Consider the following 19,976-nt stretch of genomic DNA (forward strand, 5'->3'; position numbering starts at 1 on the left):
TTCATACCCTCCTTTTCCCTGCAACACACACACACACACACACACACACACACACACACACACACACACACACACACACACACACACACACACACACACACACACACACATACTCAGTCATGCTTCCATCACTTCAGAGGACATTACACTGACTTATGTCAATTTCCTAGAGACTTACCCTCACCCTAACCTTATCCACACACACACACACACACACACACACACACACACACACACACACACACTTTCTTCAGCGGTTGTGATGTGATGATACTGTGTGTTGCAGGCAGCGTGGAATTGGGAAAGCACCAGCTCAAAGAGTCAGATAGCCGAACTGAAACACAGACACTGCTGATGAGTCAAGTATTGATGGAGGGTGAGGGGGTGTGTGTGTGTGTGTGTGTGTGTGTGTGTGTGTGTGTGTGTGTGTGTGTGTGTGTGTGTGTGTGTGTGTGTGTGTGTGTGTGTTTCAGATTTCATGGCTCGAATAGATTTACTGCAGAGAGAAAGAGAGACAGACACTGAGGCTAAAGTTTCTTTGCTCCAGCTACAGTTCAGGCAGTTCAATGCAGGCTGCCAGTCTTGCAGCAAACATTTATTTTTAGATTTTCTGTTGCGTTGTAGTAACCCCTCTGCGTTTCCTCTGCTGCTCTTACTTCACTCCTTTCTCTCTGCCTTTGCTTTTTGTCTAATACTCATTGCAGCAACCACACTAGTGGCTGAGACATCTGCCAATTGATCTGTTTCTGAGTCGAAAATGTACAGCCCTGATAAAACACAGCCCTCCTCTTCATTTGAATGACGCTGCATTAGCCAATCAAATACGTGCAATGGCACATTCCAGTCAGATCACTTTGTAACATGAACGCCGTGTTTCTAGTGTTTGCCTTGCAATCATTGAAACAAAAGTTAAGTGATATGGAAAGCAAAATTTTAAAAGGCAAGTAAGGGAATTTGAACATTCTTTACTTTACTCCCCCCAGTGGTAGTACAAAAAAAGACACGATGCAGGCCTCTTTAAACTACCGACAGGTTACTCCCACCTTCACTTTAATCTGCATCAGCAGAACTAGTGAAGTTTCATGTGCCATGAAGGCAGTCTATAAAATAATCAGCGTTTAGCATCACACATTTATCTGCACATTTATTTGCTGTGATGTACAGTAGGTATAGAAGATGCATGTTATCGTCAGTCCACAGGTCCATCTGAAACTTATGACTTCTGTCTTCAACTATATGTCCATCACCTCGTGCGTTTAGCATAGACCCGTAGCTGTCTGGGGAAACTAAGTTTGTCTCCATGGTTGTGCCATTAGGCACTGTGTAAAACTGATTATGCCTGGCAGTCATACAGACAGATGATCTTACAGTTCTTAAAAGATATCATGCTTCAACACCATCGAAACTCATTGGTATGTATTTTTAGAACGCAGAATTCAGAGGTAGGGGTTGAATATATAGGGGGTACTCAAGCTTCTAAGAACCTGCAGAGCTGTTATTTGAGCTGTGAAATGTACTGTAGTGTGTGACATATGATGTTGAACACACGTAGTGATGATTGGATGAACTGGTAGCATTTTTAGCCTGTTACACTAAATACTTAAAAGAAGAATACATAAAAAGTCAAATGGTGCAGATTGTCCACCAGATTCTACTCTTTCTCAACATCACCCTTCATATCATTTGAGGAACACTTTAAATATTTCAGGGTTATCCAATTCTTGTTTCAGAGCACCGCCTCTTCACAAGCTGGAGCTTATCAGCTCCTCACAAAGGTCTAAGTGGACTGTCTGAGTGCTAATCCACAAGTAGGGATAAGAGCCGAAGTCACTGGGCTGGCAGTAATTGCTCCATATGTTTCAATTTAACATTACCCTTTAAAATGGGAGCACCAGTGATGCTCATTTCTTTATCTTTGCCTCCTGCACTCTTCTTTGTCTTTACCACTGCCTCCTTTTTGCTCTCATTATACCCTGCTGGTCCCTGCCCCCCCCTACTATATTTCTCTCTGTCTTTCTCTTTTCTCTCTCCCCCGTTCTGTCATTTTCAAAAAAACTAAATAATTCTATTTTGAAGATGTTAACATTTAGTAAAATATAGTATTTTTTTATGTTAATGCATCCAGTGTTTCTTTCTTTTTTTTTTTACACCCATGTAAAAACTGGAGAAAATCTCCAAATTGAGGCAGATGTGAGGAGGCAGAGTGGGTGGAGCTAAAAGACAGAGCGTGATATTAGCTGGAGCAGAGGGTTGTAGTCTGAGCCCTGGCCTTTTAGAGCCCAGTGAGAATTGATTAGCTCTCCATCCACCTCAGTGGATATAGACAGAGAGAGAAAGTGGAATAGGAAGGCAGACTTTGTACTGTGCAGAAGTTGGTTTTTCTTCTTTAAAGCAATTGGTTGGAGCATAAGGGCGGGTTGCTGCGAGGATAGAATGGTTCTCCAAATTATTCATCTGAAATTTCTACCCCAGCAGCATTGGCTCTGCTATGGTGCGAAGCCTTGCCAAATCCATGTAATGTAAGATGAATAAAATTAGAGACTGCTCCTGGAATAAAGCACATTACAGTTGCCAATGCAGTGCCCGCATAATCTTCTCGACCCTTATTTTTCTCAGAAAATGTAGCTCATCTCAATGTGCATGCCTCTAGAAAAACTTCGATAGCCGCAGCTTTGTTCCATGCAGATGTGCAAAGTGCTGGAAACCAGAGAGATCCTGATGCTGTGCGTCTGTGTCACCATCGCTCATCATCCTTCCCTTCATGCTCCCAGAGGGACAACCAACACGCTAATAATTCATGCAAATGTGATATTTCCATTCACTTCATGCACTATTCATTATTTTGACTGTCAAGGTATCAATTAGTGGAAGCGGGCGTTGCTGCCTGTCGTAAGAGGCTCATGAGATTCTGCAAATGAGGCGATCATAAAATAATTAGTGGTGATAAATAAACTGAAATCACCTCTGACCTCACATCAGATCAGCCCGGACGTTAATTGTAATTATCCTGCTAATACACAAAGGGAGGGTACGACTTAATTATCTTTAGGTGGTAAGATTACAGAAACAATAATGGATGACAACACAGGGTAAACAATGATCTGCTTTGTTACCTGTGCTATCTTTTGCACACACATTTTATAGGTCGCCTGTGCAAGGAGATTATAACCGCCCAAATTTGCATCGATTGTTACGCGTCAATGTCTAGCGGGCGTAATAATTATGAAGGGAACAAAGGAGGAAGTCAGGTGAAGTACTTAAGTTACATTATGTACCTAAAATAATGTGCCTATTTCAACCAATGATTGTTTCCTGAACCTAACCAAGTAGATTTACTACCTATACCAAAGCAAACTGTGACCATTTGACAATGTTTACGATGTGAAGATGAAGGTCCAGTTTGATGATTGACCACATTTGTTGTAGCAGCCCAACGCTGGTACTGTATATATCATATATAGCATTATGGGAGTCACTGGCAATTGACCTATTCAGTCATTTAGCCATGAGGACGTGATGGCGCAAATTCAAAACTGTTCTCAAACAGTGGAAAAATCTTTATTCTTTGTTTTAAAGAAGAATTACAGTGTAAAAATGAAAAAGTGTTTTCAACTTTAACCACGTCAGTAAAAAAATTTTTTTACAGCAGACATTTTAGCAGGCAAATGCACAGGTGTAATCAATAACATTAAAAATGGATGCATTCCAAGGTGAGCCATTTCCAGGGTGGTATTGATGTATGCTTCCTAACTGACATGACTTATTGGGACACTTAATTGGACATCTTTAATGAGACCTGAGAGAGTGACCCTGTGAAGATTCAATCAGAAAGTTCCCTTCACTCGCGCTCTTCAGTTGGGCAGTGCAGGAAAGCCACGGAGACATGTTTCATACCAAAATCTACACTGTAAAAGATGTTTCATTCTCTTTATTTTTAGCGCAATCTAATAAGATTTGTTGATTGTATATTTTACTATTGAAAATCAAGTTGCTTAGAAACATTTTCAGCTCATTAGTCTATTCTTCCCAGCATGCATTGTATTTTTGTGATAGTGACAGTGTGATAGTACACTTACTAACTCCATTTTATGCAGAAAAATGTGCAAAAAATAAGCATTTTTTTGAACTGAAAGCTGGGAAAAAGCAAAGGCAAACAACAGAAAGTTTTACTGAAGTTTGCATTTATTAACTTTCTCAACTTTTTTTCTTTTCGAAATAAAGCAAACAAGGTGTCAGCTGCTACCTTGGTCCCGAGCATCCCACTGCAGCTCGTGTCAGCAGGGCATCAAATCAAGAGTTCTTGCAGGTTACTGTGGTGACAATTTCCATGGAGGCAGGATACTTTGGGGACAGTTGTCATGGCGACAGGTTGAGTTGATGTCAGTCTACATAGAATCAAAGAAGAAGAAGAAGAAGACATCGCTCAGCTATCTTTTGTATTAGCTAGCAGATCCAGCTTAAGTCGTCATCCAGCACCATGTTTGGCGTCTCTGGCGTCCTCAGTTCCTCTGGTAACACTCATGTCCAAGGGCGATCCCTAATTTAGTGAGCACGATCAAAACTTGCTACCTTTGCAAATTGTGAGTGGCAAAGACAAGTTTAAGAGAAAATTTTATGACAGGAAACGGCAACACTGAGTTTGTTTGGCCACACATGATTTTGAGAAAGCCCCCGCTGTATGTGTGCTTCTTACCTGCAGCAGCATCTTACTCATATTCCCAGATGACAACGTCATGATTTAGACACTGTTAGAGAACAAATATATAATCCACAGGGGGGAGAGCAAACACGTTGATATGCATTAAATCCAGGTCTGTTTCCACTATTTTTCTTTTCTTTCCTTCTTTTTTTTGTAATAGCTTTTATGGCACCATCAGACTCAGAAGTGGTTCCAGAAAACAATTTTAATTGGCTCTCCAGCAGGTGGAGATACTGTAAGTAACTGCCCCTCCCATGAGGTTTGTGTGTGTGTGTGTGTGTGTGTGTGTGTGTGTGTGTGTGTGTGTGTGTGTGTGTGTGTGTGTGTGTGTGTGTGTGTTGGGGTTGATGAGAGCTGAAGCAGGTGACAAAAAAAGGAGAATTCATTAAATTTCCTGTCTGTCTTGAATAAATGCTATGTTTAATGAGCCACTCTCATTAGCACTTTATTTTTTTCAAGCTTTCACTGAGCGAGCCGCCACACTCACTGACAACTCTACAGGCACACACACGCACGCACGCACGCACGCACGCACGCACGCACACACGCACGCACAGACAGTTTCTCAGGCTAAAATCTTGTTAAGCTCATCTTTTTTTCAAAATGTGTTCAGGAAATTGTTTCATGCTGTTGAGTGACCCTCTATGAGCTTTTTAGCTGCTTCTCATATGACTCCTCCTCCCCACCTCCTCTTCATCTCACCTCTGCTCTCTCTCATCTTCTCCACTTTCATCTCCACTCTATTGTCTTCGTCCACCCCCATGCCACCACCGCCTCCCCTACCTCGTCCTCTTCATCCTACTCTTTTCTTCGTGATGATTAAGGTGAAGCGGATCACAGGGCAGAGGGAGGCGATTTGGTCCGTAGACAATAACGTGAGCGGGATGAGGAGAACGAGAGGGGAGGAAGATCGATGGAGGAGAAAGGGCAACAGGGGAGACAATGAGAAAGGGAGAATGGCGGGTGGGTGGGGCGAAGGGGGTGTGTCGAGAGGTTGGCAGGAAGTGAGGGTGCCGATGAATAAAACAATTAAATAGAAATCAGTGTGTAAAACATCTCAGCTGGCTCAGTGAGTGGGTACGGTATGGCTCTACGTTGCATTCATCACTTATTCATTGGGATTTAATGGGTTTTCAAGATGATTGTGCGTACGCAGTACAGTATGTTGGGAATGCAGCGGTGGAGTGTTGCATCATTAGAGCTGAGACGGTGTTCTTGAGCTTTTATCCTTGTGACAGCTAGTTAGATGATCAGACCCTCAATGTGACCATTTTTATGGAGCCTCAAACATGACAAAACGCAGCAAAAGCTTATCAGAGAAGTTGAAAATATAACTGAATACATGAATATATAATACTGTTTGTTCAACAGTTAAAATCAAGTGTCTTTAATATCCAGTCAGTTGATAGATAAAGAAAAAAGCCACCGTTTCCCAACTAATTATAACAGACAATGGAAGTGTTGTATGGAGAAAATGGGGATACAGAAATGATTAAATGGTGCTAATACCAAAAGAAAAAAAACAATAAATAAAACCTGGATTAAAAAAAAGGAATTAATTCAAGGCAGTGTGGGTCGGATTTTCCTAAAAAAACAAAAAAACGTGTAGAGTCAAACAAAGTAGTCATCAGGCAGTGTCTATATCTGCAGACACTCTGCTTGTATTTTCTTACTTTGCCATGTTCAGGTGGTTTCTGGGCTTCAGGCTTCGGGCAGTGGGTGTGTAGCCCCAGCCAATAACAGCACACCGGGTGTGAGGGGGGTGACTCTAAAAATGGAGCGACCAGGTGCCAGGTGTAAACAACCACCCACGAGGATGAGAGGAGAGGCCAGCTTGAAATGCTGCATGTACAAACTGCAGCCGACAAATCCTATTCATTCTGCCTTGAAGTAAATTGATTGGAGGTCCCTGTCTGTGTTTGATTGACAGCAGCTGGCAGGCTGCCACCGTGGCAGTCTTAGACCAGAGAGAACGACAAAGTGAACAAACTTGTGCTGTAGCCTGCATGTCAGGGGCCGACAGTGTGTTGTTAGTGGTGCTGAAGAGCAAGGACCACAGCAGCATCTAACTGGAGACAAGTGACATTTACAGGTATGTTCACAGGCTGTTTAATGTGCTTCAGCTGAGCAGCTAATTAGCTATCTAGCCTGTAAACTGGCGTTAGCAGTGCACTTTTCCCTGATGAAGGACTGTTTGATGGCTTGTTCACCATGCTGAGGTGCAGGACAAGCTGCGTCTTCACGTTTGTAAAGTTAGATATGGAGGAGACTTTAGCAAGGAAGCTATTTCGAATTTGAATCCAGCGAAGTAGTGGCGGACTCCCGCGGCAGATCATGAAATGTAAGATTCAAAGGTAATTACAGACTGAAAAAAAGTGAATTCGATTATGGCAAAAATCATTAAAAACAATTCAACTAAAAAATATAAATATACATATATAATACATATAAAGACTTATATGATACACAATGTGTATTACAATGTTTTTGTTTTTTATCAAATGTGAGGAAGGATTGCTGAAATGTGGCTCTCTTCCGTTTTGGCTTCTTCAAGCTACAGTTCTGCAACAGCATGGATGCAAAATCACCTCCAGTCTCCATTTATAGGTTTCTGTTTTTCAAGTTCAATTAGCTCGGGTGAAATATTTCCGAGGACTTACTGCACGTCTTCACAGTGACCCCGGATGATTTTACTGCAGTGCAGAGGCAGCAGTCCTCCACACTCCTGAGTGTGTGCTCATAAGGCTTGTGTGTATATGGGTCGCCACTTGGTGCCAGGAGTTCAATCTGGGGCTTTCCTGCGGCCCGGAGACACATGCATATGATATACACGTGTATCACTGCTGACAACCCTGATAGAAAATGCATCCCTCAACTCAACCTCTGGAACCTGGTGAGCATGGCTGCCATTTCCAGGGTGAGCAAAGGAGACAAGGAGAGGAGGAACAAAGGAATAAGTGAAGGGAAGGAATTTAGGAGTATAATAGAATCACAGTTTGAGATAAGGCAAGAGGTCAGACACAGTTAAAGAGGTGAAGGAGGTCAAAAACGCAGCTCGACCTCTTTCTCACATCTGCCGTCTGGATGAGGGTAATCTCAGCAGCGCCGTCATGAAACCGATGACGGATTACATGGTTTCATTTCGTCATTCAGCTCCCGAGTGCTGCATTACTTTACTAAAACATTTCACTCCGCGCCTAGATTATCACTTTTGTGTAAAATTTCTTTTGCACTTCAGCTACAGATAGAGCTGCCACGGATGCTGGCTCGACCAATGAGAGGGATTTGCTATTGTCTGTTAAGGGGTCGCAGAGTAGCGTGTGAGCCTTGGCACTCATACTACTGTATGCTGTAGCTGACATGCTTTCATTTATAATGTAGCTACGCTTCGAGCTATGGCGGCTTGAGAGCTACTGCATGGACGCCATAAGCATTGTGATTTGTCAGGTTTGGCTGCTTCGCGATAGCGAAGAAAGGGCCTCTACCAGGTAAGCTACCAGAGCATGCTGATTAGCTTCTAGTCTCTTAGAGCCGATGGCATGGCTGTTGGTTTGTGACCGACGTGGTGCTTACTTTCATGTCCAGCGCCAACGTTGTATAAGTAGCAAATGTATCTGTGCAGCCATGGAGGTGTTGGTCTTAAAATGAGGTGCGTCAGACACATTGTTGGCGCAATACTATCTCGAGGCAGCAGAAAGCGATTGCGCCAATAACCAGCAGAAACCTGTTCTTAAGCCAGTGGCACAGTATTTTCCTGCTATTTAAAGGCTGCGTTATTCAGACAGTTAGATCTTCCCACGCCTGCTTCACCTCAGGGAGCTTTGAGGATTGCTGCTGCTCTCGTAGATGGTCTCATTTTCTGTCGTCTGCTGCTTTCGCTTCGTGTACGAGCAGATCCGTTTCCTCGGAAGCAAACCATTCGCCCCCCCAAACTTGCTGAATCCGCCTTATGAAAAGCAGCGCGTCACACGCAGGCACACCTGGCTTTTAAAGGAAAGCGAAGGTGACACTGTGATTATTTGAATTCATTAATTTGATCATTTCATACAATTATTTACACACAAAACATAAGATTCAGTAAAGGACCAAATACAACCCCTTTGTGCCTTGCACCTTACTTAATGTTCAGATTATGCGCCACTCAAACAGCATAAGTGGAGTTGGACAATTTAGAGCATGCACTATAGATAATTTACAAAGGGCAGTTAGTCTTCCATCCATCCATCCATCCATCCATCCATCCATCCATTGTCTATACCGAGGGTTGCAGGGGGGCTGGAACCTATCACAGCTGTCAACAGGCGAGAGGCGGGGTACACCCTGAACCGGTCACCAGCCAATCGCAGGGCAACATATATACACAAACAACCATTCACGATCACACTCACACCTAGTGGCAATTTTAGAGTCACCAATTAACCTAATGAGCATGTTTTTGGTCTGTGGGAGGAAGCCGGAGTGCCTGGAGAGAACCCACGCATGCACGGAAAGAACATGCAAACTTCACACAGAAAGGCCCCACCCGACCCCGGGATTGAACTGGCGACCCTCTTGCTGTGAGGCACATGCACGACCTGCTGCACCACCGTGCCGCCCGGCAGTTAGTTTTATTGACCTTTATATTTTTGTATTCAAACATTGAATGTTTCGCTTCACCAAAGAATATTTTATTTCCACCATTCCACTTGACTGAGATATTGGGGTCTTGCATCGAATTGGCTGGTGGGGCTGCTCTTCCTCCTCATCTTCACGCTTTCTTACATCACTCCCTGCCTCCTGCCAATTGCATCTGCTTACAAAGTGCCATTGTTATGTGCTTTTTCTCCAGAATATATGGAAGGCATGTAGGCACTGCACACTCCACACTTAAACGACTATGATAGCCTGCTCGGTCTCTGTATAAATCCAAATCCCATCATCCCACATGTGTCCAGGAGCCCCATTTCCCCTATCGTGCAGCACAGATGTTCAGCTTTGGTCATCTCCGCTCCCTGCAGATCCTCTCATGTCAGTTCAAGCCATCCCCTCAACCCTTGACATCTGTTTTTATTGACTTATTTCAATAAAACTCAAGCTCATATCTCAGATTACACTGCTCTATAACAGCAGATTTACCATCATTATTCATAGCTGCAAAGGCTTGAATACTTTTTTGGTGCGATCGCGGCTGATTTTTAACCTGCAGGCTTCCCCGTGTCAGAATTTACAATAATCACTTTCATCTCCATCAGTGGAATCAGCCTGTGCTGTCACAGTAGAAGCTATCATAATGCAAGCCCTCCCTCCTCTCTATCTACTCTGCATTAGCATTGCAGATAAATTATTTCCAGCCAGCTCCTCTCAGAGTTGGAGCAGCAACACAGCAGAGGAGCAGCCAGCGTGTTACTGTAAGAGATTTGTATGTGGAAGCATGTAAACCTGTCTGTCCTCTGTTTCGAACTCTGTTCAGGTGTCCTTCCGTTCAGAGGTGGACACGTGAGCCCATATCCACCAAATATGTGACTGACTGCCTGAATGCATCCTCTCCTGCACCTGTTAATGATGTGGACATGAATAATTTGTGTGTGTGTGTTTGAGAGTGAGAGAAAGAAAACTGGTAGAGGGTGTGTTGTCAGCTGGGTGTGTGTTGACTGATGAGGTTACACCCAAAGCATGAATAATGCAGAGGGGTGTGGGAGTGAGAAAGGGAGTGTGTGTGTGTGTGTGTGTGTGTGTGTGTGTGTGTGAGTGTGTGTGTGTGTGTGTGTGTGTGTGTGTGTGTGTGTGTGTGTGTGTGTGTGTGTGTGTGTGTGTGTGTGTGTGTGTGTGTGTGTGTGTGTGTGTGTGTGTGTGTGTGTGTGTGTGTCGGATGGGTAATTGGGTGAAAGGAGAACAGAGGAACCCCCCTTAGGGATTTGATGTGGAGTTGACGGAGTGAGATAGTAAAACACACAAATGAAACAGAAAGCTTAACACAATGTACAGTACATTGTCCTCGCTCTCTCCTAACCCCCTTTATTTACTTCCTCTCCTCAACTCTCTTCCAGTTTTCCTTCCCCTGCTCCTTACCACTTTCCCCCTTACCGTTTCTCCCGCCTTCGACCTCCGTAATCCTCCTCGCCTACGGCCATTCTCGTCTCTCTCTGAAGGCTGATGAAGCTGGCGTGATATCTGAAGCGTCTGTATGTTTCTCATGCCTGTTAGATCGCCTTCTGTTTAGCAACAAACTCAGGCGCGCTGCCTGCTGTTAACCACTTCTACACTTCCAACACTCACTTGCACCAGTTAAGTCTCCCCAGTACAGCAAATATTTGGTACTGTGTTGGCTTTTTCTTTTTATAACTGTGTTCAGTCCAGACCACCACCAGTCTTTGTAGAAAATGACACAATGCTGCATTAACCCACTGAAACTTGTGAAACAACGTGTCTTTGATTCCAGACCTTGACAAAAACAGGCTGGTCAATTGTATTTTCTGGTTGAAATTACATCCCAGTGTCCCCGGGTCGCATCTGTGTGAGTAAGGGACTATTGGCTTTCATTTACAGCGTCTCTTTTAATACAGACACTTTAGCTCCTTTTTTTTACTTGTGACAAATTTAGGCACAAACACAACCGATAAAGACTTGTCTAGAGAGTGCAAGACAAGGCAAACAGCTCATCCATAGGTTTGCTGTGCCTGGAGATAAGTGTGTTAACAACTTGGCATGGCTTGGCCCAGTTAAAGTGGACCAAAAATCAGTCTGCAGAACCAAATCAGTCACTATTGAGTACCAGATAGACCCTGTGCATTAAGTTTTGAGCTTTAGTGCTTTTTAATGCATACGTAGCGTAGCAAAAAAAAAAAAAAAAAAAAGGTGGTTTGCTCAAAATAAACACAAGAAAATGGATATTAGCATGAGTAATGACAGTCACCATGAAATGAGCATCACTGAAACAATGCAGGATGGACCAATGCTGCACTTGTTCCACTTTTGACCTTTTAGCGTAGGTCCTAATGTAAAGCTGGATCTGATCACAGTTATGGCTCTCAGTGCACACAACCATCCGCTGACAATTTCTCATTTATTTTGTATTATCAATTATTGCTTCTATTTCTCCATTAGCTTGCACATGCTGTATAGCACTGTACTGAAGATTGTGAAGATCCTACATATACTGTATCTGAATTATTTCTCATCCTCTAAGTAGCTAAAGCTGCAAAGAATGACCACAAAAGCAGGGAATAGATGTTTCTTGTGTGTGTGTGTGTGTGTGTGTGTGTGTGTGTGTGTGTGTGTGTGTGTGTGTGTGTGTGTGTGTGTGTGTGTGTGTGTGTGTGTGTGTGTGTGTGTGTGTGTGTGTGTGTGTGTGTGTGTGTGTGTAAATCTGTTTACACCCCATAATATAAATCACTGCATTTTAGGTTGAAGATTCCAGATGAAGGTTAGGGTTAGGGTTCAGCAAGTAGTGGTTGTGGTTATGGTTAGTCCTCAGGAAAAGAATTTAAGTCTATGTCTATTGTCCCCAGAAGTGATGAAAACCTAACGTGTGTGAGTGTGTGTCCGTGTGTGTGTGTCCATGCTAAGTTTAGTGTCCTGCTAATGGACTGGTACTGTAGATGTCTCCAGAGTAGGAGCAGCGGGTGGTCAGTCACACAAGTCCCCCATTAGCGTTCAGCCACACACACTCTCACACACACTCTGACAGGCAGTGCATGTGGTTGTACTCCCTAAGGTCAGTGAGCGTTGCAGCTGGGATGTCTTCATCTCAGTGAAAAGGGATGGCGGCAGAGATTGAGTATCAGTGTTTCTCACTGTAAAAGGTCTGCTGCTCAGATGTAATTTCCTGCATACTGCTGAAACAGTGTTGCTTAAAGACATATTGACTGGGGTTGCTAGGATACCATTTTAATTGGATGATGTGTGAGGATGAGGCAGGGCTGTGGGGGTTTTCAGAGGTAGCCTGCCAGCCGGGGAGCTACGCCTGTGCTTCCTAACGCATCAGACCTCTGTTATCCTCGCAGATGGAGACCCACCGCAGGGAGACGGCGCTGCCTCTGAAGAGACTGGTGAAATAAAAGTTGATACCTCTTGAGCTGTGAAATAAAAGAAACACCGGCACTAAAAATCAACACGTCTTACGGCAGACAACTCCGCAACATAAACAACTTTTATTGGTTGCCATGGCAAAAAAGATCCAACTGATAGAAAGTAATAAAAAATCTAAAAATAGGCCGTTCAGGAAGCCTCTAGAGAGTGCACCTAGGTAGGCTGAGGTGTGGGCGTCGTATCGCCTGAAGCTGTTTGAAGACCAGTTGAAAGGAAGTCCATGAACCACAAACTGCTCAACATGCTGGAAACTACAAGCTGTGCTCTCGCCTCTCTTCTCTTTGAGATGTCCTCCTCTCTCTCTGTCTGTCCTGTGATGGAGGAGTGGCAGCAGGAACATGAGGGCAGTCCTGTTCTGTACAACTCCTGAGTCGGAGGAGCTTTGCACCAAAGGGGAGAAAGCTCTGTATTACAGGCGTCTACTCCACGCTCCATGGTTGCTTTCACACCTGCGCTTTGGTTCATTTGGTCCGGACTAAGGAAAAAAAAAATTCTACATTGTTGCCTATCAGTGCTGCTCTGGTTCATGCTCACACTGACTTACAAACGAACCGTGAAGTCGTATGGACTGGCAGGTAACTCATTCACGCTTACTTATAATCATGTACCTGATGGAGAGACAGAGCGCGCCGTTCAAACTGTTCAGAACTTGCTGAAAAACGCTAATGACCCATATTGAGCTTTGTTGGCCTACATAGCCACACCTTTGAGTAATGTGACAGCCTTGTGCAAGTTCTCATGGGACATTGCCTTTGCACTACATTACCCACCAATCCAAAGAAGTCTGAGCCAGTTCTCCCAGACCTGCAAACAACCTGGCACAAGTGGAGAGAAGAGGTGGATGACAAATGTCTCAATATGAGACCCAGAAATGTTGTGAAACTGCCACCAGGAGACTGCAATAATACTGCAATAATGGCATCCATATACCACAGTCCCACCAGTTTACCTGGTATCATCTCGTGCCTGTGCCTGCACCAGAGCCTCAGGCTGAAAACCAGCGTGAGCACCGCCGTCAAGTGGATTCTCCTGTAACAGCGACACAGAGAGTGCACCTGGCAACATTAGAGCGAGGTCAGGCAGAGAAATAATAAAACCACTCAAGCTTGCAGACCAAGTGAAAAAGTATAAAAATGGTTTATTGAGAAAATTAAACACACGAGAACCTTTTCAGGAACCTTGAGAAAGGAAAGAGTGAAGTGTAAATGCTCTGGTTTGGTATTTAACCTTTGGATGATGTCATAGCTTGAGCTCAGGATAGTTCGGGGTGTTAAGACGTCCCATGCTGTTAGCATAACTGCGCTCCTTTCAATAAACAGTCTGAACGCGAAGACAAAGCAAATGTTATATGACTGCTGAGAATGGCTGGATTTTAGTGAAGTGCTCATTTTTCAGCTTTTATTTTGAACAGCGCAGGAAGTTGTATTTCGCTCGAAGTGCGTCGCAGCTGGGATCTGGCACACCTCCAGGCTTTTCATGTATTTGCAAGATGTTTACATTTTTAGGCCTGGAGTTTTATTTTCTGACCTAAATATGGAGCAAAGAAAAGGCTTTTCTCTCTCTCTCTCTCTCTCTCTCTCTCTCTCTCTCCATCTTTCCCCCCCCTCACCCCCCAGAGCTGCTTGAGGCGGCTTGATTTCCCTCCTGTGAGACTGATCGAGCTCCTTCAGGCTAAGCTGAAGGATGTAGAGAATTATCAGTGGATCAATACTACCACTTACACGCCCTCTCACACCCATCCATCTAAGCGATGGTCAGCCTGCAACACCTTCTTTTTCTGATAATGCCTCACACTCCAGCACTTTATTGGTTTACTTATTGTTGTAATTTTTTGTATTCATTGTTGCTTTTATTTTTTTTTTTTTTTTTGGTCCTTGGATCAGTTTTGCTGTGTGGTGCATGTTTGTATAAAAGGTGTTATATAGTTAAAGCTGAGTTGAGTTGTCCTGGCACAATGGGGAGGCTGTTGTGACATTATTTGGATTAAACAACACTACAATCCCAATTATATGTGCAACCTTGGGGGCTGTACAAGAAGGAGAGAGAGCCACTCACTGTCTCATTATGCAGTACCCCGTCATCACAGATTGGTGGATGCTATCGTGAGCGGAGGCTCTTATGTTGACCTCTACCCTCCCAGTTTTTCAGAGGGAATGGAGTCAATGAGATTCCCTGCTGGGGCTTTATTAAGTAAAACAGGAGGAACACTGAATATGGCTGATGACAAATGGCCTGACACTGGGTAGAGCTTACAAATAGTAACAGTGATGTTGTGTGTAAAAAAGCAGCTTGTTCAACAGTTACCAGTATGCACTGAAAGCTGGGCGTTTATGTGAAGTGAATGAATTAAATGGGAACCAGACAATACTGGTTGTCATCTACATCATCATGGCAAGGCTTTTCAGAATGAGTGACTTCACGTTGATCTAAATATATTCTAAATTCATGTGAATTCCACTAACGTATTAGTCATACTGTACAACACATACGTCCTCGTTGCTCAGTTTACCTCATGGTCCAACTTTATCATTCGGTATTTGTCATGTTGAACACTGACATCCTGTTCCCTGTGTATGTTTCTGACAGTATAAATGTCGTGCTGGGTTTGAATGTATTTTGCCTGCAGTCAGTGCTTCCGGTCCAGAAGTGATTTGTTTGTGAAATTCATCAGTCGAAGTCATTGGAGTATTCCTAACATTACGTCACGCCAATTATGCCAGTCAGACTGCATCTTTGACACCTCCACCCCTCCACAAAGCTTCTGTATCTCCATCTGAGACGCTGAAGATGGAATAATTTCCCCTAACTAGACCAACCTCTGTAATCACTGATTACCACCTCCTACACCCCCTGTAATCAGCCATAGCCATCTTATCACAATGGGAATGAATGAATGTGTGTGTGTGTGTGTGTGTGTGTGTGTGTGTGCGTGCGTGCGTGCGTGCGTGTGTGTGTGTGTGTGTGTGTGTGCGTGTGCGTGTGCGTGCGTGCGTGTGTGTGTGTGGGGGAAGGTTGTACTATACATGTGCAGATGTGTAGGTGGATGGTAATGAAGAGATTGGTTGTTAACTTTAAGAAGATGGGAAAGAATACATGCAATCTTAAACAAATACACACACACACACACACACACACAGGCTTAGTGACCCTGCTGACTTGGTCAATTACTCCTACCAGATTACATTTTTCAGGTCAAAATCACGTCACCTCCATGTTGTAATAAAAAAAAAAAAAAAAACTTTATTGCAGCTCCATGTGTGTCGCGTGTGTGTGCTATTTCAAATAAAGCCTTTGGTGATGTGTGCAAAATGACAATATTTAACCTTGTAGGTGTTATAAGTTCTGGAGCGCTTGGTCATCAATCATCACATAAAACGAGACACACACACACACACACACACACACCCACACCCATTCCTCACAGACACACACAGATCAGAGCAGATAGACACACACAACCACACACACTCACAGATGCTAACAATGACACACTCTGTAGCTAATCACCAGGCTGTGTTCGGGGAGCCAGCAGAGAGAGACGCTGTATCTCCTCCCGGGTCAGTCATCTGTGTGAATTATAGATCACAGCTTCTCTATCCCAGGTTTTGTTGTCCTGCCCTCGGGACGCGCTCGGCAGAGGGAGAGAGGCTATGATGGACACGTACAGGAAGGAGAGAGGAGGAAAGTGAGCGGAGAGCAAGGCAGGGTGAACTGTGGAGCTCACAGAGCGCACTACATTTTTTTTTTTAGAAAGCACAAATGAAGACGCACTGATTGAATTAGTCGTCTGCGGTTTGGATGTTCTGCTGATGCTGGAGTCGATTCTCAGAAATTGAAGGGTCCTAAACGCTCCAGGCTTAATGTGACTGGTTTGCGCTATTTTATTCAAAGTACAGTATCAAGTGATAAGGTTTTGGGTCCTGCTTTATTACCTCATCTTGACACCCTGGAGGATAGTTTTAGGACCTTTATACCCAATTTTTTCCTTACGCTGTATATTCCCCGCTCATAAATGTCTTTCATTGAATTATGATACAGCCACAACAACTGCGGCTCAGTGATATTCCAGCATAGAAAAAGAGGTGGACAAGTTGGACAGAGAGTGAATTTTTGAAGTATGTACTCATGCTGGTGGCGCAGCAGTTAGTGCGCATGCCTCATAGCAAGAAGGTTGCCGGTTCGATCCCCGGGTCCCCCGTCACCTAAGTTTGCATGTTCTTCCCGTGCATGCGTGGGTTCTCTCTGGACACTCCAGCTTCCTCCCACAGACCAAAAACATGCTCATTAGGTTAATTGGTGACTCTAAATTGCCCCTAGGTGTGAGTGTGAGCGTGAATGGTTGTTTGTCTGTACATGTTGCCCTGCGATCGACTGGCAACTGGTTCAGGGTGTACCCCGCCTCTCACCCGTTGACAGCTGGGATAGGCTCCAGCCCCCCTGCAACCCCAAAAAAGGATAGTCGGGTATAGACGATGGATGGATGGATTCAACTGTCCTATTTCCACATTTGCATTCATGCATGTAAGATCAATATGTGTAAAATCCTTATACGATTATAGCATCTTAAATCATTTTAAGGGCAATTTTTTTTGGAAAACACAAGTTGTCTTCTACATTTTATAGTTAAATTTGTTGGTTGTAGGTATGTTTTTAACACATGATCCAAGCTCTTACAATTGTTTCTTTAGTGACACCATTACTCAATAATCAACACTGAAGTTGAATCTAATCTAATCTGCCTAATCTAATCAATCCAGGCACAAGCAGTAAAGCTTTGAATAGCTGTGGTCAGCAATCACACACACACACACACACACACACACACACACACACACACACACACACACACACATCCACATCCACGTATGCATTATTAACATTTTTCCATTTTTTTTGAAAACAAGTGAAATCAACATGTAAGTGTTGTACAGAAGACCGTAGTGTTTATCCAGTGTAGTGTTTGTGCTGTGTGTGTGCAGGAGGTTAGTGGCAAAGGTGTAACTTTGGCCATGAAAAACATCCAGTTCATCCGACATGTTTTTCGTATTCTCTAAGCTTTCACCGGTTTGAGGAGCTCTCCTCTAATCATTTCTTCCTCTGAATCTGCTCTGAGGAACATCAATTTCACCTAAGGGACTTTCTCAACTTTATTAGTTTGTTTCATTGTGTTGTTGCAAATAAATGTTAGTGTTTCACCTGCTTATCCATGTGGAGAGCATACATCAGCATGCTCAATATGCCAGATAAATGGCATCTTCCCTCAAGATTCAGTCAGCCTTTTCTTATCTAATGACTAAGTGGCTTCAGTGGACTCATAACGCACTCATGATCTCTGCAAGAAAACTGCCAAAACTCCGATCTATCATTTCTGTTTATTCAGACGTGGATCCCACTTTGGTAATTGAATCTCAGCATGACAGTCATTAGTGAGTCATCAGTGCCTCTCGGGTAAAATGGCAAATAAAAATTGTACCACAAGCCCAAATTCTGTAATCACAGTGATATGTGTGCTATTCCAGCGAGATGTGCGTGCTGTTGAAAAAGTGAACAAGCGGACGGGACTATTCTACACATGAGGCGGTGAGCATGAGCCTCCTCAAAGCGTGTGTGTCTATGACTGAGCATGCATGTTTGTGTGTGTGTGTGTGTGGACTTGAGTAAAAACCATTGACTGTGATAATGGAAGTCAATACGGCCGGTGCGATTCTGCGTCCTGTGGGAGCGTTTGTCTTTGATTAGAGCGCAGCAGAGAACGGCTGACTGCACAGGACCCTTAATTGTCTTCCTGAATCACTGCACTGTGACTTCTGACAGTAAAGCTGACATGACCGACTGACTCCGCTCTCTGGAGTGCGCATGTAGTCACTTGTGGCCTGGCGTTTGAGTTATGAGGTTTTCATGTGTTATTTTGATGTTCTTAGCTTCAAACATGTCCGAACAGCACGTGAAAGTTGCCAGTTTAGTTTCCTGTAGTCGTCAATTGGGAAACATTAGAGTCTCAGAGTCATTAGACTGTTCAACCCCGTCACCCTTAATGATATGCTAACTCTCGGCCTTAGAAGTAGCCTAACACTGGAACATGTAATAAACTACAGTTGTTAGCCAGAGTCAAGTTTGTAGGAAACACAGCAGGTCAAGTTTCAATTTTTGGAAAGGCTGAAAGAAGACACTCCAAACTCAAAGCAAAGTGTTTTCTACAGCCTCATGCATGCAGTTTCAACTTGAAATCCAAAGCTTGACGGGCCCTCTGCGCCCAGTCGTAGTTGCTAAGTTATGATTGGACAGTCCCAGTTGGGGGGGGGGCAGTCAAATCCCTAAATAATTAAAAGGTGGCCGTGATAAGGTCATTACAGTTAAAGCAGCAGCTCCAGTCTTATCTGAAACAGTCAGCTCCTCTGACAGTTCGCCGTGTTCGCACTGTCAGACGTGCAGTTCAGGGACTCTTTGATGCTGTTGTCAGGATGTCATTTCTTTCTTTATTCCTCTCTTTGAGAAAGTCTCGCTCAGCTTAACAAAATCCACCAAATGTCCGCATGAGCTCATAAATTCTCCGTCTGGATAGATTTCCCCTCAAGGCTTCAGTGCAGGAGCTGTGGCCATTTAAAACACGTCTCTGAAAATGATTGATTTCCTATGGATCAATACGCTTTGAGCTGAATGCTACAATGCTCAGTTTATCTATTTGAATTGGTATTGTTTAGAGTAGTGACTGGTGCTGACAATGGAAGGTTTTATTGATTCCTGGGCTTTTTTTTTTTTTTGCCATAATGTTGCTGTGTTTAATAGGAGAAGGTGGATAACATTTCACTCTGGGCTCAACAATATACAGTTAAACCACAAAACAGCACTTTCCATTCCCCACGGGCCGGGTTCTATGCCCAGACTAAAAGGTTTTTAAGGCGCCTGAAACAAACTTTCAGCCCAAAGTCCTGACAGTGGATCGGGGAGAGGACGAGATGGAGAGAGAGAGAGTCGGGAAAGGAGAGGGAGAAGATTGCAGCAGAGAGTAGAAGTTATTGGTCTATTTTTACTTGTTATTTTGGCCTCCCCGCATGCTGCCCGTCCACCTTTAGAATCCATTCAACCGTCAAGGAAGGAACTGCTTCATGCTGGAAAATCTTTGTGTGTGTAGTGAAGGGAGCAGAGTGGGGAACAGGGAGGCTGCCCTGTGAGGTGTGAAGGGCCCGATAACGCAAAAAGAAACACTGAA

At 43.8% G+C, this 19,976-nt stretch overlaps 1 protein-coding gene across 1 annotated transcript in view; it reads left to right on the forward strand.

Annotated features, from left to right (window-relative positions):
• Nucleotides 1-19,976, forward strand: part of necab2 (N-terminal EF-hand calcium binding protein 2) — a 118,426-nt gene that overhangs the window by 39,995 nt on the left and 58,455 nt on the right. The gene's annotated exons all lie outside the window — the stretch shown is intronic.

The sequence above is a fragment of the Chaetodon trifascialis genome, chromosome 10 (assembly GCF_039877785.1).
Source record: "Chaetodon trifascialis isolate fChaTrf1 chromosome 10, fChaTrf1.hap1, whole genome shotgun sequence".
In the NCBI taxonomy this organism is placed as follows: domain Eukaryota; kingdom Metazoa; phylum Chordata; class Actinopteri; order Chaetodontiformes; family Chaetodontidae; genus Chaetodon; species Chaetodon trifascialis.